Source organism: Python bivittatus, unplaced genomic scaffold (assembly GCF_059951505.1).
Source record: "Python bivittatus isolate LINGU-HERP-01145 unplaced genomic scaffold, Pbiv_v1 ctg000480_np1212, whole genome shotgun sequence".
NCBI lineage: Eukaryota > Metazoa > Chordata > Lepidosauria > Squamata > Pythonidae > Python > Python bivittatus.
The window spans coordinates 92,776,471-92,789,700 of NW_028277075.1; the positions used below are offsets into that span (position 1 = coordinate 92,776,471).

At 36.5% G+C, this 13,230-nt stretch overlaps 1 long non-coding RNA gene across 27 annotated transcripts in view; it reads right to left on the minus strand.

Moving 5' to 3' along the window:
• The window catches only part of LOC112540350 (uncharacterized), a 137,425-nt gene that overhangs the window by 92,900 nt on the left and 31,295 nt on the right, over positions 1-13,230 (minus strand). The window lies entirely within an intron of this gene.

Genomic DNA, 13,230 nt, shown 5'->3' on the forward strand with positions numbered 1-13,230 from the left:
ATTTATTTGGAAATATTAATGAGGTGTTTGAATGGAAATTGAGATCCTCAAAAATGTGCCATATCCAAAAGTGACTTTTCCTCAAGCTTTTGTGGATTCTGGAGAAACAAAGAAAAGATAGGATGTTGGCAACAATAAATATATTTGCCCTTGTGTTCCATACAGGGTATATTCCAGAGTAGAAGAATGGGGTGTATAGAAGAGGATTTTAGAAGAAGTGCTTCAGGTTTCCTCCACCCACCACCTTGGGGTGACTGAGCATGACATTTTCATATTAAATATCTTTTCTCACACACACAAACACGCAAACAGAAGAATTTACTTATTGTACTTGAACATTGCCCCAATAAAGCTCCTTGACCAAAAATCAAAATAAAATGGCAAACCCTCTTGGACGTTCTAAAGCATCTTGGGAAAAATGTTGCCTGCAAAGTCCATTCAATCCTGCCAAGTGGTGAAAAAGTTTTGGGCAGCTTCATATCCTACCCTCTTCTTCCCAGTTTAGATATACAAAAACTCTTGTATCTGTTTCAAATTCATGAGTCATGATACCTTTTCCTGGGACTATTCTTCCTGCATATGTCATTCAATATCACCACAGAGAAAAAAGCTTGTATCTCCTTGCTCATTTCCAATGATTGAAGGGAAGCACAGAGTTCTAGATTTCTGAACTGAGATTGAATTTCAAGCCCAAGTCAAATCAGAGGTCCTTTGAAGTGGTCTGAGAAAATTTGGACTGTTTTACCAATCATCAAATCAGACTTCAAACTTATTATCTTGGTCAATATATAGTTGTACTTATTTCCTAAATGTGTGCTAGGTGCTTACAGTCTTGCCCATTGTATAATATGACATGATTCTGGGTTGGAGAAAGCACATTGGATCTCCTTTCCAGTGAACTGAAGATGGCAGGGAGGGAGGAACTAGATCCGTTCCTCTGATTTCAGCAGCAGTTTGAGCTGCAAGAAAAAGTAAATGTGGTTTATGATGCCAGAACAATTGCAGATATCTGCCTGTCAGAATGCTTTTAAAGACAAGCAACAGGGGCTGCCCAAAAGTTAGTAACCCACTTCTTTCTGGCCCAGTTCTTTATATAGGTTCACCTAATTCTTAACTGCTCTTGATCTGTTTTATTTAATCTTTGTTCAGACAGTGAGAATGTTGTAATTGATGCAAGAAAACTTTGAAGAATTATGTGCAATTAAGTATCCAGCAAAGAAATTGAGGATAGCTTCCACTTAAAGGTCTAAACCATTGGTTACCCTGGGTGAGATGACAGCATGGAGATACAGAAAATGCTTTGCTGCCACCTAATGGTTGCCCAGAGTGTTGCAGTCTAGAATGAAAACTTACATATATCAGAAGTCATCGTGTTAATTGTATTTCATTGATTTAACCTTACTTTTAATCAAGCTAAATCCAATGGTTTGGGCATCCTTATTCCCCCAAATGTTGCATGTCTTTAAACAGTAATGATAAATGTCTTAAAACTGTATTCATGGAGTGTCAAGAGTGTATTATAGGGAATGTGAAATCCTTGGCTGGCATTCATCTACAGATTCAGAGTATTTAGTGCAGGGTGAATGTATCAGCATCACTCCAGTGTTCCTGTGTATTTATCTTTTTAGTACATTTCATGCTGACTATAAAATTCTGTAAGTAAATGTGGCTGAATAAGGAATGCATGGTCATCCATATTCATTCTGGTGTTCTGGATGTACTCAGTCATACCTGTTGCATCCGATTTCCACCAGCATTCTGCAATTCCCTTAAAACACATATTCACATAAGAAAATCCATTTGCAACTTTCTCCTATGTATAAATATTGACAGGTATCTTCCTAATCTGAATACTTGCATCTGTAAGTTTTCTAACCAATAGGGAAATAAATATTTTCCCCCAGATCATGCCTGGGACTCAGGATTTTACATTTGCTGATAAGACTGAAACTAGGAACTGGGTGGAGAAGCCAATGTTGCAAATACCATTTCTAAAAAGCCTGGAAGATTTTGAGATTAGCCTCAGGTTTAACTGTTGCTCAGAAGCAGCTCCTTGTCTGGTGAATCCAGGCTGTGTTTTGACAGGGTTTCCCTCCTTTTTTTCCCTTCCCTATTCAGTCACCTCTTTGTTTCACTTTAGTCTTGTTTCTCCCTTTCTCTTTCCTTCCCTTCATAAGTCCTGCCCATCCTATGTTCTCCCCACTTCTTTTCACCCAGGAGTGTCCATGGGGGTTGGGGGAAAGGAGGGCAAAGAAGTCAAGATGGCCACTATGACAATGCAGTCAAAGCCCCACCCCCTTTTTACATGCATCTCTTTTCTGATGTTTCTGCCACAAAGAAGAAGGAAAAAGTATGTGTGTGTTCAGTCTCTCTCTTATGTGTTGTTGGTTTCTTTGGGCGAGAGTGGGTTGTGTGTGTGGAAGAAAATGGTTCATGTATGCAGATGGAAAGTTAGCTCATTTTATAAATGCGGTACCCTATTTCCCAGGCAATCATTCATTATTCATTCATTCATTCATTCATTCATTCATTCATTCATTCATTCATTCGTTCATTCATTCATTCATTCACTGTTTTTATAGCCTGCCCAAACCAAAAGGCTCTGGACAGGTTACAACATATTAGAAATGACAAAAAGCAGCAAAAAGAATGCATCAGTACATTGTGGTATTTAATCCAATTAATATAAATATTTTGTCCAGGCAATATGGTGTGGTTTAGTTTGGTTGTATGTCACATATATCCTCATACATATACATGCATACATACACATATAATGTGTATGCGGGGATGCTGTGACGGCTATGACTTCAAGGACCAGTTGCAAGTCTCATTTTTCAGTGCTGTGATAACTTTGATGAATGAGTGGTTGGTAAGTGAGGACTATCTGTATTGGGGAAAAAAATCACCAGGATTTATTTAAGGAGTTGGTAATTTTATGTCAACAAAACAGGAAAACTGGCCATTGCACAGGCTTGTTGTCTGATATTTATTTATTTATTTATTTATTTATTTATTTATTTTCCTAGTTATTCTTCCATGGAGGAGGTCACTTATAGGGTCACCTTTGCTCTGCTTTATTTATGTTTATTTGTATACAATGTTTGAACCAACAACTGTACTACAAATTCCTCTGGAATGATGATACAGTCCAGTACTTTTAGTTGACCAGGGCATATGAGTTGCAGAAGTATACTTAAAATGCAGATCAAACAAACATCAACATTTTAGCCTGAAGGTGTATATATTGTTCCTACATCACCTTTTAATGAAATGTAGGAGATTTTGGAAACTGCAGGAATTATCTAATAAACATGTCTAAAAAAGCTTTATATACAGTACCTGGAAATCTAGGAATCTAAAATGCTGACACCATAATTACAGCATTAAAATTCTGCTCATAGCCTCTTGAAATCTGGGACAAGAGTCCATTCAGTGGATTTGAGGTTATAAGGCTATGTAGGGCTGAGAAAAGTGGTTCAGATAACGTATTAGGTGTGAAGTGTGTACGTGTCTATGATTACCCTTGTGGAACTTTACAGATTCAGCAGTGCTCAGATGAATTCAGTATACTGATTTGCCAAGTTTTACATGTCAAAGAAATTTTATTTCTGACAGCTAAAGGTTTTGCTGGTAATAGTTACCAAATGATTACATGATGAGTTTCACAAAATCCTGCTAAAGTTTTAATAAAACTGAAGTAAATAAGACACATTTAATGGAATCCTTTAATACAGTTAACCCATATAGTTAATATATTTTCACTTTCAAATTCAGTTTATCCATACATTTTCACTTTCAGGGTTTTTGAGTCTTTGTGGGGTTTTCTTTTCTTTTCTCTTTTTTTACCCCCACCAAAAGCTACAATATCTATTGGTGTCTTTTAAAAAAAAAATTAATAATTTATTTTGGTCTCTCTCTCTTCTCTCCCCATCAGGTTTTCTGTTATTGTCAAATACTCTGTCCACTATTTGTGATATCTTTAGTATCACATCAATTTCAACAACTCATCCAAATAGCCTTCCTCTGTACTGTTTTGCTTCTCATCTTTTGCTTTTATGTTCTTCACAGATTTTTTTTTTTTGCTCTAGGGATGTCTGAGGATTTCATTTGGCATGCATTCTGATGCAAACTGAACAATCCAATATAAGATTCCTGGACCTGGGCAGATAGTTATTAATGGGCAGACAGTTATTAATTGGCTTCCATGTTTGTCTGAATTTTGGGATACAGCTCATGGCAGGCTTTTTATTTCTAATATCATGGACATAACTAAAATAGTAAATGCATACACATATACAATACCATAATGTGTATCTTAGGTAAAACACTTATTTAAAATAATTAATAAGTCTTTATTAGCATTTTTTTAAAATTACAGATTAATTTGCAGCAGCACAGAATGAAATTGAATAAATATACATGGAACTGAAATCGAGAATTGGGTGGTATCTTTATGAGACCCACCAAAATACATAAAAGTATATGTAAGTTTCTGCTGAGCAGTGATACTCCCTGTAGCACTCTATGACAGTGAAAATTGGACTTTGAAGAAGCAGGATAAGAAGAGTATTGACATGTGTTGGAGAAGACTCCTGAAAATATGATGGACAGACAAGAAAACAAATAAAAGTATCATCAAACAAATCAACCCAGAGCTCTCAGTCAAGGCACATGTGATCAGGCTTAAATTATCCTACTTCAGACAGATTATGTGAAGACCTAGTTCTCTAGGGAAGGCTCTAATGCGGGGAAAGGTGGAAAAAAAAAGAAGAAGAGCAAGAAGAGGAAGAAGACAACCAGCTGCAAGGTGGATGGACTGAGTTACAGTGGCAGTGAGTGCACTGTTGGAAGATCTGAAAGACCAAGTTAGGGACAGATCATCATGGAGGAAGCCTATCGATGTTGTTACTAAAAGATTACACCAACTTGATGGCACATAATCAATCAATGAATAAAGTAAGTTTCTACTGCCATAAGAAAAAGAGAGAGATGGAAGTGAATTTTTAAAGAGCCCTTTCTTTAGAAAAGGATTCTGGTCTTGTTTTTCCTTAAGCTTCTTTGTAAAGATTTGGTTATACTATTAATTTTTATCATATTGGCTCTTTAATTTTAGTTCAGTATGACCATTTGCTTTCAACTTTCAGAATGATATAAGCACTTTTGATAGACAGTTATCTGGATTTTTTGGTCAGAAAAAGGTGAGGACAACTAGCAGGCTGAAGCCTATTGGAAATCAATGCTGCTAATCCATTCCCAATGGAATCCAGAAGGGAATTCTTTCATCTCCTGCTCAAAGGCTGGAGGACCCTTCTAAATGGAATGGATAGTGATGTGGACTGTGTGGGTTTGAGAGAGAAAGAACACTAAGGCAGAAGGCCATTTCTGCTCTCCTCACAAGCACTTCCAAATGATTTGCTGCTCTCCTTTTCTGTAGGAGTTGAATGTAGCAATGCAGTTCCCAGGCTATAGCAAATCATTATAAAAGCATAGCTCAAGTGCCTCCCCAAGCTATCAAAAGAATAGCCAAATATCTGTTAACCTAGAAAAGCATGAAGGAAAAGTCTAGAATTTAAAGTCTGGAACACCGAGCTACATAAACACATTGATTTCTTTGTACTGCAGAGGGCAAGTGATGTGTTGCGTATACGATTTCTATCTTCTCCCCAAGAAAGGTCTAAACTAAATGAGTCATGTCTGAGAGTCTTCTGCCAAGTTAAACCAATTGCTGAATTGCAGGTTAAGTGGGTAAAGAACTGAGATTTACAGTGCATTTTCAGCAGGGAAAGAAGGGATGAGTAAGTCACTTTCGTATCATACAAGCTGTCTATGGCTGATGTCTGAAACTGATCCAGTATAATTATATGAGAATAAGTGAATCTCTCTTTGTCTAGTAAATTGAAGTTGAAACAGAAGGCAAAAATAATTTGCCCTACATGCAAATGGATACACAAAGGAAGACCTGATATAATAATAAATAAAACATTCAATTTTCTTTTAGATCCTATGATAGATAGATAGATAGATAGATAGATAGATAGATAGATAGATAGATAGATAGATAGATAGATAGATAATGGTTGCACGTTTCTGAAGAATTTTGATGAAGAATAAAGGGTAATTTTTTTTTTTAGTTGAGTTTGATTTTTGCTGACTTGATGTACATCTTTGTGTGGCTTTCTTGGCAATAGTGTGGAAATGGCTTGCCATTCCCTTTTTCTTGGGTATTGTTAACACTGCATTTACCATCCAACCCCAGAATTTCCTGATGAGCTCCCACCCAAGCATGAAGTAGATCTGACCCTGCTTAGCTTTCTGAAATTAGCTTAGGTCACATAGATGGTGCCATCTAGTGGGACACATGATGAACTAGCTTTAGACTAATGCATCTGTGGGAGTTGAGAACCAGAGTTTCTCAGAGCAGAGGTGTCAGTTATGTTGACAGTCAACAGTTTACCCAACTTTGAGGCCAAGAAGCACAGGGCAAACATCTATTAAATAATATGAGGGATGGGAGAAAGAAACTCTCATCCCTTCAAGTAGTCCAGACAGGAAACCAAAACCATGAGTACTAATCATTTATCGTAAGGCTACATTAACAGAATGTTGCAAGTCTGAAAGCATTTCCCTCCTCCCCTGCCTTTACTTTCCAGAGAACTAGGGAGGGTCCCTTCTGAGATGCTTTCTCCATCCCCATTCCTGCTGTGGGCTGAGATATCCTTTATCTGACCATTGCCCTGGTGGTGGCTCTTCCTTCTGTCTCCCAAGATTTTTATCACAACCCATTATAGAAACACTGGGTATAAAAATTGTTTTACACCTTCATGTTGACAGTCAACTGTTTTAGTGGTTTCTTCTTAGCATGCAATATAATTTGTTTTCTAACCATGCTGAACTTTATGTCTGAAATCTTTTGGCCAAATACAAGCCTGGAACATTATTGAGTTACGTCAACTCAAGTATCTGGGAATTCTACTAACATCTTGCAGTTTTTTCATCACAGCCAGTTGTATGCCATTTCATTGAAGATGAATAAGTATTAGAACCATATCATAAACAAGGCATCCAAGAACTATTGCTTAGGTTAGTCTATTGAATTTTATATTTCTGTATTTGTGCCTTCTATTTTTTGTCTAATCCACTATGGCAATGCTCTTCCTAGACCTCTCCTGTGCCATTGTTTTAGTGAAAAACATTTTTCTTTGGGTTCTTTCATCCAGTAAACACTTTCATTAAAATGCATTGAATTTTTCCATTGTGTTGAATTCTCCTGCCGTTGATGCCTCTCATGAAGGAGGTTTACAGATCTTTCCTACTAGGGTTGTTTACAAAGACAGGGTTATCTGTGCCAATTTGCAAACTGTCTTTTAGTTTATCTGTGTGTGCATGTCATTTTTTTTCTTTTAAATATTACCAGCTAAAATAGTTTGATGATTACTGGGACATAAATGCAAACAGATAATTAGACTATCAGAAAAAGAAAATTGAATGTGTCATATAGTGATGTATTCAACTAATTCTGTATTACTTCCTGCTGCAATTACAAGGGAATTTTCTTGATGAGTAACTTCACTCATGCTTGAGAAGTTTAGGGGAAATAACTTGAACATCCCTCCTACAAGTGTAAAGATGCACTTACAATGACATAGATTAGGGTGTCTGCCACATCTGGTCATAGATGATCCAATGAAATTCAATTTGAAATATAGAATAATCTCCCAATCCTCCTTTCAAATATACATTAAGATGAATGTGACATGAAGAAGGATAAAGGCAGAAAGGTAGCTCACCTGATATTATGGTGGCCATTCAGCAAAGTGCTGAACTTTGAAAAGTGTGAAAGGGAAAACATATTTCCATTTACAAATGGTTCAAAAGGTAGGATCTATTTGCAGTATTGTTTTAAGAGCGTGGAGTTAAACAATGGGGAAAAAAACCTTCAATATTTGGCTACTCACAGTAGCACATCTCAAAGCATCTGGGTATAAACAAAGAAACCAAACATTAGGATATTTGTAACTGTGCTTGCTTTGATGTATTTCAACAAGCTACATGCTTATAACATCCCATATAATTGGGAATTATATCTGTGCATTTGGAAAGTATGAGTTAGGCCTTTGATGGTTTCTGAAGAACATAAGAACCCTACTCGATTGATCTGTAGACCATTTAGAGTAGCATCTTCTTCCCTGACTGTCCAGTCAGAAACCTATCAAAAGTCCACAACACATTGTGAACATACTAGAAACTTCTTATTCATGTTTCCCAGCAACTGGAAGTGGGAAACATCCTGCTTCTGATATTCACCTTGACGAGTCATCCTTCTAATCCTTACAAAATTCTGAGGGGTCATTCATGTATAAGGAAGGAAGGAAGGAAGGAAGGAAGGAAGGAAGGAAGGAAGGAAGGAAGGAAGGAAGGAAGGAAGGAAGGAAGGAAGGAAGATTTGATTCCCACCAAGTATGCATTCAAAAAAGAAGCTGAGCCAGCCCTACCTATCTGAAAAAGTGTACTTGAATAACACACAGGTTCAGTACATTCACACTTTGTGTTTTTGAGTGGCATAAAATCAGTGTGAGCAAAAACAAATTCTTGAGGCTATATATAGAGGAAGAATTATGGAAGAGAGGGTGGCAATCATTTCCTGTAGTTTTTTAGCAATCTGCACAGAAAGATATACTTGAATTATCTTAACCCAGTTGATTAATATATATGGGATTTACTAGTACATTCTAGTTTTGTTGTTGTTGTTTTGTAAATAGGAGATGCTATTTTTTCTCATCTAATACCAATCATTGTTTGTCATTTGTGGTGTGTGTGTGTGGATAAAAGTATCCATATACTGTAATGTATGGACTTGTTATACAGTATATTGTTATTTACTCGAAATGCCATACAGCTCACTCCATATTCCAGTTTATTGAGCACTACTTGAATTAAAGCACTAAAACTTTGTACGAATCACTTTTATTGAACATGTTTCCATTGCAATGAAAACTTGGTTGATCTCCTAAAGTATTAACCCAAAAAGCACTTGGTCAGGTTTGGCACCCACTCACTGATTCCTTTTGGGAAACTCATTTTTCAATCCTTCCAAAGGCAGGTTAAATATTAGTCTTTAAAATTTACACCAGTTCAAAAATATATTATTAATTGTTCCTTGTATTGTTAGTTGTTTGTATCCTTTTCCCTACTGACTATCTGAAGTAGCATGCCACTGGATCATTTAGGAATATAACAGAAGAAAAACATAAAGTAGAGAAAATAATTAGGAGATGATCTAGATACTGTATTCATCATTATCATTAGAAATGGGTTCTTAAGACAAGAAAAGGCAATAGTGTGTTTGTGACTGCTATGCACAATTCCCTTAATGACTTATCTTACCTACTTGAATGTAGTTTTAGATTAAAAAAAAATAAAATAGGAAGCTGGCCTAGGTCAAAGCAAAGTGTCAATTTTCAACTTTCTTTTTATTGACAAGAATGCTTCTGGGGCCAGTAGCATCCACAAAAGGATTCAAAAAAGTCAAGATGTTTCTGCAAATGTGTAATAGAAGCTCCATCCTTTTGTACCTAGGCACAGTGTCAACACAGATACAAAAGGGGAGGGAGGCTTCAATTGTGCCATCACAATCACCATCTTGACTTTTTTATCCATCCTCGCAGACACCCTTGCCTGAGCCACGCATAGGTTCCAGAAGCATTCTCATAAAATGCATTGTGCATTATTGACCATATGTCCCTTTCCCTCAAAACAAAGAACCATTAAAAAAAACAAAAAAACCACAGATATGTAATGGTGTGTGGAGAACAACTTGGAGAGTAGGGGTTTGTCTACAGCAGTGTTTCTCAACCTTGGCGACTTTAAGATATGTGGACTTCAACTCCCAGAATTCCCCAGCCAGCATGCCAGTCAGCATCTGGGAGTTGAAGTCCACATATCTTAAAGTCGCCAAGGTTGAGAAACACTGCTCTACAAGATACGTGTGACTGTATGACAAATGACAACTTCATCATTCTGCTCCATTTTGCAACAAGTCAAAAATACCCAATCCAACCATTTTCTGAGAATTCTCACAACATACTCTCAAACTTCCATATATGCCAAATGACTAAAGATATTGCTGCCTCCTGTTTTACTAATTTTATCCAAGCATTACCTAGAATAATGGAGGACACAAGATTTACAACACAATTTATTTAAAATTAATAAACGTTGGCTTATAATAACATCTGCTTACCATGCTGGCAGTAAGGAAGGCTTTTAAGAAATCCTATTTCTCTGATAATCCCAGTGTGGCTCACACAGCTAAAGTGGTTTAGGAGCCATCCAGGACATTTAATCTTTGTTAGATTGGTGTCCAATAAATAGATCTAATAATGCTAAAAAGACCATAGCACACTGCATAAACAGATAATTAGAGATAACATTCCTTCCTTATTATCTTTCCAATGCTGTTATGTGTAACCAAGATAGTCTGTTTATTTAAATGCCATCAAGATCAAAGAACTAAGAGCTTGGATCAGTTTCAAGGTTTGGGTGCCTTATCCAATGTTCTGTTCCATGCAATTGTGCCAGTATAGTAGGCTCTAGGAGCCACTATTACACATACACTGTAACAGTTCAATGTTGGAGTTATTACTGAAACAACTCCTACAAGTAAAACAGGTTCCCTTGCTAGGCTTACATTGATCCTAAAACCATCTGTTAGACTGATGAAATATCTGAGCTGCAGGGCTGCTTCTACACAGGGCTTCCTAAATTGTTACATGGATCATTCCTGCAATATACAGTTAAGCATGAAGCTTCTAGCATGAATTTTACCAAGAGGAGGCAAATTATTGCCTTACTTTTGAAGATTTACTTAGTAGCACATTTCCCCCCCCCCCCATTGGGTCACATCTCCGCTCCCTACAATCCATAAGGTTCTTATGCATTCCACAATAATGCCATTTAATTATTGCAAAGCTTTTCAGATTTGTTTTCTATTTCTCTCTGTAAAACATAAAACTAAAGGTGTTACTTTATACAGTGTTACTTTATACCCTGTATACGACATACACAGTCTTCCAAAACTGAATTTCAAAATTTAAACAAAGGCATACATTGAAGGGGAGGGAGTAAAAAAAAGTCAAGATGGTAATTGCAATCATGTGATTGAAGCATTGCCCCTTTTTAATGTGTTTTGCATGTGTTTTGCATGTTTCAATCACGTGGTCACAATCATCTGACTTTTTGGCATACCCCCCCCTCCAGAGATGCCTCTGAATTTAAAATGGTAGGAAATTCAGTTCCTGCTTTCCTGTTAATGTGCACTTTGGAACTTCTAGCCAATTTGTTCTGATTTACTCTGCCAATATTATTAAAAAATAAGAATATTAGATTCAAAGTTAAAGAATAGTTATATCTCCTACTTTCGATCAGGAAACCATGCCTGTACATCAACCAGATTAGAAAGTCATGAAAGTGTTGTCTTAATGCAGCCTTCTCCAAGCTCCAAGGGTTGCCCCATACTCTCAGAGTTTCTAAGCAATAGATCATTCCCATGTAGTCTGGGAACTGTAGGAACTGTAGTCTGTACATATTTGGAATGCTGGAGAAAGTTGGTCTAACATATAGGTTAGAGGCAGGTTTTACTTGTTGTTGTTGTTCAGTCGTTCAGTCGTGTCAGATTCTTCATGACCCCATGAACCATATTGCAGCAGGCCTTCACTACAGAGGGGTAATTGGACCTATTAAGGAAATAACCTTGGTAGCAAAATGTTGTGACCAACAATAGAACAATGATTTTAGGAGCTCCACAGGTACAACATCCAGAATCCAGAAATGAAACCCATACAATAGATACTGAATGCATAATACAGCAATTTTAACAGAATCTGCTGAAATAAACAAGGGCTTAAAGATGTGATTAAATGCTGGAAGTGTTCAATGGTGACATATAATGACTATGTGATCTGTTAAAAGGAAAAATCTTTTAAACTAATCAATCTCTTTCCATAACAATTTATGCCAATGGTTTTTAAGATGAACCCACCTCAGATGGGGGAGCTGACAACTATATCAGATGTGGATGCTGTACAGATAAATCTGCAGGGCTAGAAAATGGTGCTTTGAAGAAGTCCTCTAAAATATACATTTTCAGAAGATGTTAAAAAATCTTTTGCAACTCTTAAATAAGTACAGTCTACTAGCAATGTTTTTCTTCTCCATAGATGCTTCCAGACCAAACAATACTAGTCTATTTTAACCCTTTTGGTTCTATTAGAGATTTCTGAAAAAGAAAATTAAGTTTATATTTTTTTAACAATCTCAAAATATGTTTAAATCCTGTTGAAACTTAGTTTTACATACAGTACTTCTTTCAGATGATGAATGTATATTGGATCCTGTTTTTCTTCATCATCCTTATTTAAATGTTTAAAAGTATCACCATAAAAAAAACCACTTGAGGTAATACTTAGTACATCATGGGATCTTGAGATACCTGTTTTACGAAAGCTTAAGCACCAGACTATATTAAGGTTTATGTTTCTGAATTAGTAGGAAGGTTGGTAATGCATGTCCTTGCCTCTTACAGTTTGTAAACAAAGCATATTGAAATCGTCCATCTTTCCATTGTCTTCAAAATTCTAACCATTTTACAACATAGGGAATCATAGCAAAAGCAAAAACAAACAAAAAAAGTAAAGGATGACTTATTTTACTTCCCAGCATCTATAATGTCACAGCTGGTGGCAACACCTAACTCACCTTGTCTGATCTTAAAAAAGCCAGAATTGGATTTGCTTATTATTTGGATTGGAAGACATGAAGATATCCTAGGGCTATATACTAGACTGGGAAGTGGGGAAAAAAAAATGGAAGAAGGCAGTGAAAATCCATGTCAGCACTGTTGCCAAGAAAGCAACATTTACAGGCCACACTAACCTCAGGAATAAAGCTCAGCTCAAGAGAGATTTTACTTATGTAAGGCATACTGAGGTCTTAATGCAACTCGGGTATATCAATTTAATATTGTGAGATCATTATAAAATGAAAACTAAAGATAACATAAACAAAACATTTCTGGAAAATTTGGAGTTTAAGTAAGCTTAGATTGGCTTGATGCACACAATAATAACACAGAGGAAGCACTCTGCTTTCCACATATTATATACATTAGGACTACTTAAAACAAAAAAAGAGAAAAAAACCCACATAGCTTTCAAACTTGCCACCTTTGGA